The 6,815-nt window shown below is 42.5% G+C and overlaps 1 protein-coding gene across 3 annotated transcripts in view; it reads left to right on the forward strand.

The window, feature by feature from the left end:
* Positions 1 to 6,531: 6,531 nt before the first annotated feature.
* Positions 6,532 to 6,815, forward strand: part of LOC126909138 (E3 ubiquitin-protein ligase RNF8-like) — a 3,731-nt gene continuing 3,447 nt past the window's right edge. For 2 of the 3 annotated variants that reach the window (XM_050691556.1, XM_050691555.1), the window contains exon 1: positions 6,532 to 6,708. The gene's annotated coding sequence lies outside the window, so the exon portion shown is untranslated. The remainder of the gene's footprint in view (positions 6,709 to 6,815) is intronic. The other variant, XM_050691557.1, reaches the window with a different exon arrangement.

A 6,815-nucleotide genomic window follows, 5' to 3' on the forward strand; every position in this document is an offset into this window, starting at 1 on the left:
GATCCCATGCCCCCAGAGGGGACAATGCCTGTGTACAATATACATGTTCAAATACTCACTTGCATCTTTTTGATCGTTGCTGTTCATAGCATCGAACCCCGTCACAATACATTGCGCTACTTCTCTAAAGGTTGCTGCTCTAATATACCTGTCCTTATACCTTTCATCCCTTGAATTCCACAAATTTGGTCTTAACTGAATCTCATTTATCAAAATTTCAGTGTCTATAATGATAGTCATTTTTCGAGAACTTGCTAGGGGTAAAAGTCATGACAAAATGACGAAAAAATACAATACGCGTTCATCGTACGCGTCAGTGTGAACGTGTTCATTCATAGTGATGATAAAAAATAGCAGTAGCAGCTATAATAGCACTGTTATTAAGTGTAAATAATAGCAGTGATTGCTAAATTTCGTGATTTATGTTTTTCAACAGTCTACTCTGTATTATAACTGCTACACTGCAACTATATTATAACACATAATATAATGGTAAATAGCACAAATCCTAATGTCCGTTTTAATCATTTAGAAAAAATATTTTTGAAATAAAGCCCATAAATATGATTGTTAATTGAAATTCACATTATTTTTCAGTCTACAATTATTAATATGTTTATGTCAAATGGTTCACCTTCACAGTTCACACTAACATGGCTTAAACATTATACATATATTAATGTAATATTAGAACCGTTGAATATCATAGTATCATACGCCAGTTGAATAAATTATACATCATATTGCCCGCCATCAATGCCTTGAGCCCCTGGGCATAACGAAAATAATGATTTCTACAGTTTATTGCTAATTGCTATAAACATTAGCTGCTAATAACTAAAAATTAATGATAAGCATTAAGCTATCAGCTGTTTTTACAAAATAGCAATAGCTACTATTTTTNCTATCAGCTGTTTTTACAAAATAGCAATAGCTGCTATTTTTACTTTTATTTTAAAATAGCAATAGCATTGGCAGATGTTAAAAAAAGAAATAGCAGTTTACCATCACTATTCATTCATATCAATGTTTGGTCAGCACGCGTATCATACGCTTTAGTGTGAAACGGGCCTAAAAGTGTTGGTTACAGTTTGTTATACAGACCTTATTGATATGGACAAGAAGTGAATTTCCGACCGATAGTTACAGTCTTTTGGTAGATAAAAATAGTATATTTTCGCCTGACCTTGTCAAAGCGGCCGATTCCCAGGTAACTGTTATTATTATTGTTCACTCGCTGCAATATCATATACGGCGGCCTCGTGCCATCTTATCGCGGTACTTTATTACAACAAAAGCAATAATAATAACGCTTGTTTTCTACTGCAGTAGCAAATTTGACCGTAAACGGAGATATTGTTTATCTCCGCTATCAACGTAGCATACATTTGATTAATAAGGTTTGTAAATAAACATANATACATTTCATTAATAAGGTTTGTAAATAAACATATAATGCTCACGGTCAATATGTCGGGGAAATCATTAGCACAAATGTGAATTGCGCTGAATTAAGTCGCGAATGCGCTTTCAGACAGCTGCCGTGCTACGCGACGATACCAAACATGCTAATTATGCTAGAGGAAAACATACGTAGCAAAGGGAGGAATCCAGCTACCGAAATTTTACCGCCCCGTACGCCGGTCGATAGCGAAATTCCGGTCCGCGAACCCGAAGTGAGGGTTTTAGACAACTCCACGGACCGTGTCAGCGAACTATCAGCGGCCTGGCGTAGCACCTTTACCGGGGCACACATCCGGTGAACTTCGCGCTACGCACATCAGAAGACGAATCTTATGTCGAACGACCGGGGGAAATTACGCGCGCAAGCGATCAACTAGGCGCACCGTACGTCAAGGACGTATACGTTGCCCGCTCGATAACGCACGGTAGTTTCTAGACAGAGCGGAGGATCCACTCTGTCAGGGCGGTATGGTGTAACCGCGTGGGTGAACATTGCCGTCCCGTTTCTGGACGATAGGGCAGGTGATTGGTGGCGAGCGATTAAATTAAACAATATGCCAAGGGCGGAATTTTGGTCCGAATTACTCGAGGAATTCGACAATATCGATATCAGAACTTAGCTCGAGACGGACTTAAAAACGACGCGACAGGGCCCCCGACAAACGTTAACCGAGTTTATTATTCATAAACAACGTTTTGCGGCCGCGCGAGTACGTTGTGGTTAACCGGAGCAACAACTTGTGCGACAGTTAACGGGCCATTTACGGAAGGATTACCGCGCTATGATACGGTTAATGCACACAGCGTCATTCGCCGATCTACGTGAGATTGCGCACGACGTAGATAAAACCGCGGTTCCTTGGTACGCTTCGCCAGCGTCCCGACAGCCAGCCGATCTGCCTCCGCGGTATACCGCGCAACCAGCTGCCCGACAGCGAGCGGGGGTTGCAAATGCGGACGCACCACCTACCCCGTGCTGATATTGCGGCGAGCGACACTGGCACCACCGGTGTCCAAACAGATCGTCGGTATCCGGAAACGGCAATCGGCTAGGAGGGAATTAGTCCGCCTCTCCAGCTTACAACAGAACCAAACAGGGCGCAGCGTTTGTTTTAGATGACGTTTCGTTTAAAACGATCTTGGCACTTTTTCGGCACCGCACCCCTCTTATCGGAATGGAGGGGACGCCGCGGTAAATTCGGATGTAATCAGGGTATCGGAATTCGAAGACACTGCCGACACGAACTACCAAAGCGCGAGTCAGGTGTTCGAAATTTTTTCGGGCACAGTGGAGGAGGGGGTGTCTCTGGCAAGTCCATTAATGGCAGTTAACACTGTCAGTGGGCAAACGAACGTCGTGGTTAAGAACCAGCTGCCTCCCGTTCGAACCGTAAACCACCCGAGTAATGGCCAACAAAGTCGAGTTAGAATTCGAAACTGCCTTCGTCACAGCCCTACTCGACTCATAGGCGCATAAATCGTATGTAAAACCGGCAATTGCTTACAAATACGGAACTGTTTATAAAGGACACACTGACGCAGTTAGACTAGCGGACGGACACATCGCCACGACGAACGGTACCGCCACGTTTATCGCCAAAATCGCGGATTTAGAAGTGCGTTTTTCAGTAGTTATTTTAGACGACCTGTGTTGCGATGTATTACTTGGCCATGATTTTCTGATTGATCAGAAAGTCGCCTGGGACTACTCAGCAGGAACAATACACTTAGGCTCTAAGAAACGTACAACCGCTTGTTGGAAAACGGGCGCACGACACGCGATCCGCAAACTACATCTGACGCAGTTAGATATAACCGGCGACCTGCAAACGCGCGCGTTATTAACACAGACGATATGTAATTACGCAGCGGTCTTTAACGATACAGTGAGTCGCATAAAATTGATCGTACACGACATTCTACTGAAAAGACCCGCTCCTATCGCACTAAAACCGTACCCCTACCCCCTACATAAGTAGGAGGTTATTGACGATATGGTAAACGACACGGAGGCGCTTGGGCTAATAGAACCGAGTGTATCGCCGCGGTCAGCACCGATCGTGCTGGCCAAGAAGAAGAACGGGACTTTTCGTTTATGTATAGATTATCGACTTAAAGTCGGGTTATTGTCAATGCTCTTTAAATCAAAAAGCTCGTAAGTTTACGGCATTTAGAACGAGAAGGGGCTTGTTTCAATTTCGTGTACTACCGTTTGGACTCAAAAATTCGCCTATGACTTTTGTAAGACTTATGAATGAAGTTCTTGGAACATATCTAGATGATTTTGTCCAAGTTTACTTGGACGATATAATTATTTATTCAAGTAGTTTAGAAAAGCATTTAGAACATTTAGGCAAAGTTCTAGAACGATTACAGTGACACGGGCTGACATGTCACACAAAAAAGTGTAAAATAGGGTTTTCCGAAATTTCCTTTTTGGGTCATATTGTACACGGTGAGGGCATAGACAAGCAGCCCGAAAAACTCGAGTCTATCCGCGTCCTGTCGGTCCCACGGAATATCTACGTAGATGTCTCTGCATATTTAATTGGTATTGTCAATTCGTCGACAACTACGCCGCTGAAAAATCTACTAAGAAGGGGGACGAAATGGTTGAGGACGGAAGACCATCAAAGAGCTTTTGAACAGGTAAAAAAGGCCCTATGCGAGTTCTCGCGTCTCCTTACTACGCCAAAACTTTCAGCCTTCAAACCGATGCGAGTGAAATGGGCGTGGGAGCAATACTCTTTCAACGCGGAAATGAACTGGGAGAGAGAAGAATAATATTCTACGCCAGTAAGAAACTATCAAAAACGCAGAAACGTTACGCCTCCGTAGAACGAGAATGCTTAGCAATTATATGGGCGACTGATAAATTTCGCCCGTACTTAGAGTATTCTCCGTTCGAATTATTTACAGATAATTCCGCGTTGACTTGACTACACAGAGCAAACGACATCAATTCAAAATTAACTAGGTGGGCGCTCCATCTAGGCAATTTGAATTTTACAACGACGACACATGTACCCGGGAAATACAACGAGGGACCAGACATGTTGCCACGTTACCCGACCGCGGGACGAAGAGTTACTCGACAACAATCTGGTGGGCGCACCAACGACGATAACACGCGGGCCACTCTTGACAATGTTTTTGCCTTAACCGAAACAAACGGCGCATCAGATAAACGGAGTCTAGCAAGAACAACAACGAATACTTCATGTTAGACGGACTTATACGCATTCGTATGAGCGTAGACACACCAGATGTAATACCAGTAGCCAAATCACAGCGTGTGATTTGGCGTTACCACGACGATGCACTGGCATGTCATCCAGAATTGGAAAGAAACCTACCGAGCGATCAAACAGCGTTTCTATTGGAAGGGCCTGAAAAACATATTACGCGAGTACGTAAAATCGTGTGATGTTTGCGCGTGTACAAAGGCCCTAAATATGCGTCCCAATGATTCTCTAACTTCGCTCAAACAAAGACAACCGTAGGAGGTCATTAGTATCGACTTAATGGGCGAGTATCCCAGAACACCAAGGGGAAAAACGAACCTGTTAGTAGCAACTGACTGTTTCAGTCGCTGGACCGAAGCGTACCCGATAGGCGCAGCGACTACAAAAACGATTGTAGACACGCTCGAACGCGAATTTTTCTCACGTTTTGGGTACCCCCGCGTATTGCTTTGCGACAACGGACGGAATCTGGTTTCTAACGAAATGATTAACGCGATAAATAGATGGGGGGCGGAAGCCTGGACCACACCTATTTATCATCCGCGCGCAAATCCGGTAGAACGAAAAAATCAGGAGCTAAAAAAAGGTCTCCGCGCCCTACTAGTAGAGGGCGACCATAGCACCTGGGACACGAAAATACCGTCGATACTATTTGCGTTGTGTAATCGTCGTAATAAAAAACCGGTTAACTGCCTTCCGTACACGTTCTCGGCCGAGAGGCGAAACGACCTGATGACTGGGCGGTCGTACATGTAAACACGTCAGACCGGAAAAATTATAGATATCAATCCGACGAAACACGTAGTAAAACCTTTTACGGTTGGAGACGTGATGTATTATAAAGCAAACCATTTATCCTACAAACAAAAAAAATTTTGTGTTGTCTTCGCACAGAAGTGGTGGGGCCACCAGCTACACCGGCGCCTCCAATGCCCACGCCAATGACCCGTCCAGCATCACTATCAGAGATCATGCGACACTCCTCCACAGCAACAACAACCGCAGCTGGACCGGCCCCCATGAAAGTCGAGGACGCCGTGGACGATTTTGGACGCGCCGTGGACGGATTCCTTGCAGACTCTCCTTCTCCTCCCCGTTTCCATCGTGAAACCCTTCGTCCCGAGTAATCGGGCGAGGAGTTTCCTTCTTTTTTTTTTTCCCCTTCGGTCCTGACGTCATCCGTAGGTTACGGATGACCGGACCGAATAGTCCATACCCTCTTGCCAACGAGACTGAAGGTTTCAGTCTAATACGGTAAGTGTTGAGCGCAATATCAATGACCACACACACAAGGAACATGGCGGTAAGTCAATAATTGTTCAATACTTATAACTACTGTGTATGATGCGACAATTTGTCTACAATTATCGATTCCGACGTTGACCTTAACTGGTTTGCCTTTTTCTTGTGTGCTGTTTGTGTTTCATTGTTTTTTTTTTTGGATTGCGGCGAGTGTGCTCATTACCGATATTACCGACGGCAGAAGAGCAGTTACCCATTGTTACATACGTATAACATTGTTCGAATTAAGGAAAATATCTAATATTATAAGAATCAACTATTGTCTTCCGACGTTGTTTCTTTGTTTTTACTGTTGTGCTTGTGTAAATATATATACACATAGACATAAATATATAATATATATATATACCTTGAGTGCCGTACCATTTGGATACGCTTTAACATTTAATGAATAATATTGTTAAAAAATGAAACAGATTATTCCTTTTTAAATTTCAACTTTTAAACTATGCTTTGCTCACAAAAAATATTTAAAAAAACTTGCATTCATGGTAAAATGCATTTTTGCAAAATTCAGAATTATGCTTAAAATATTTCATTCATATATACCCTATTCTTTTAAAATTACTCTGCTTTTGCGTTTAATTTTTATAAAGCTAGATGTTTAAATCAATTGCATTTATTTTTCAGACCAAATAATGAAGTACATGGTGAAGAACATGAATCTAGTAAAAGTCAATCTTATGTTGACAATATTGTAAGTTTTAATTCTGTGGATGATCTTTTTTTTACAATTAATTTCTTTAAATGAATACAAAAATTATATATTTATTTTTAATTTTTACTAATGATACGACCCTATTT

Source organism: Daktulosphaira vitifoliae, unplaced genomic scaffold (assembly GCF_025091365.1).
Source record: "Daktulosphaira vitifoliae isolate Bord-2020 unplaced genomic scaffold, ASM2509136v1 Scaffold_139, whole genome shotgun sequence".
Lineage (NCBI taxonomy): Eukaryota > Metazoa > Arthropoda > Insecta > Hemiptera > Phylloxeridae > Daktulosphaira > Daktulosphaira vitifoliae.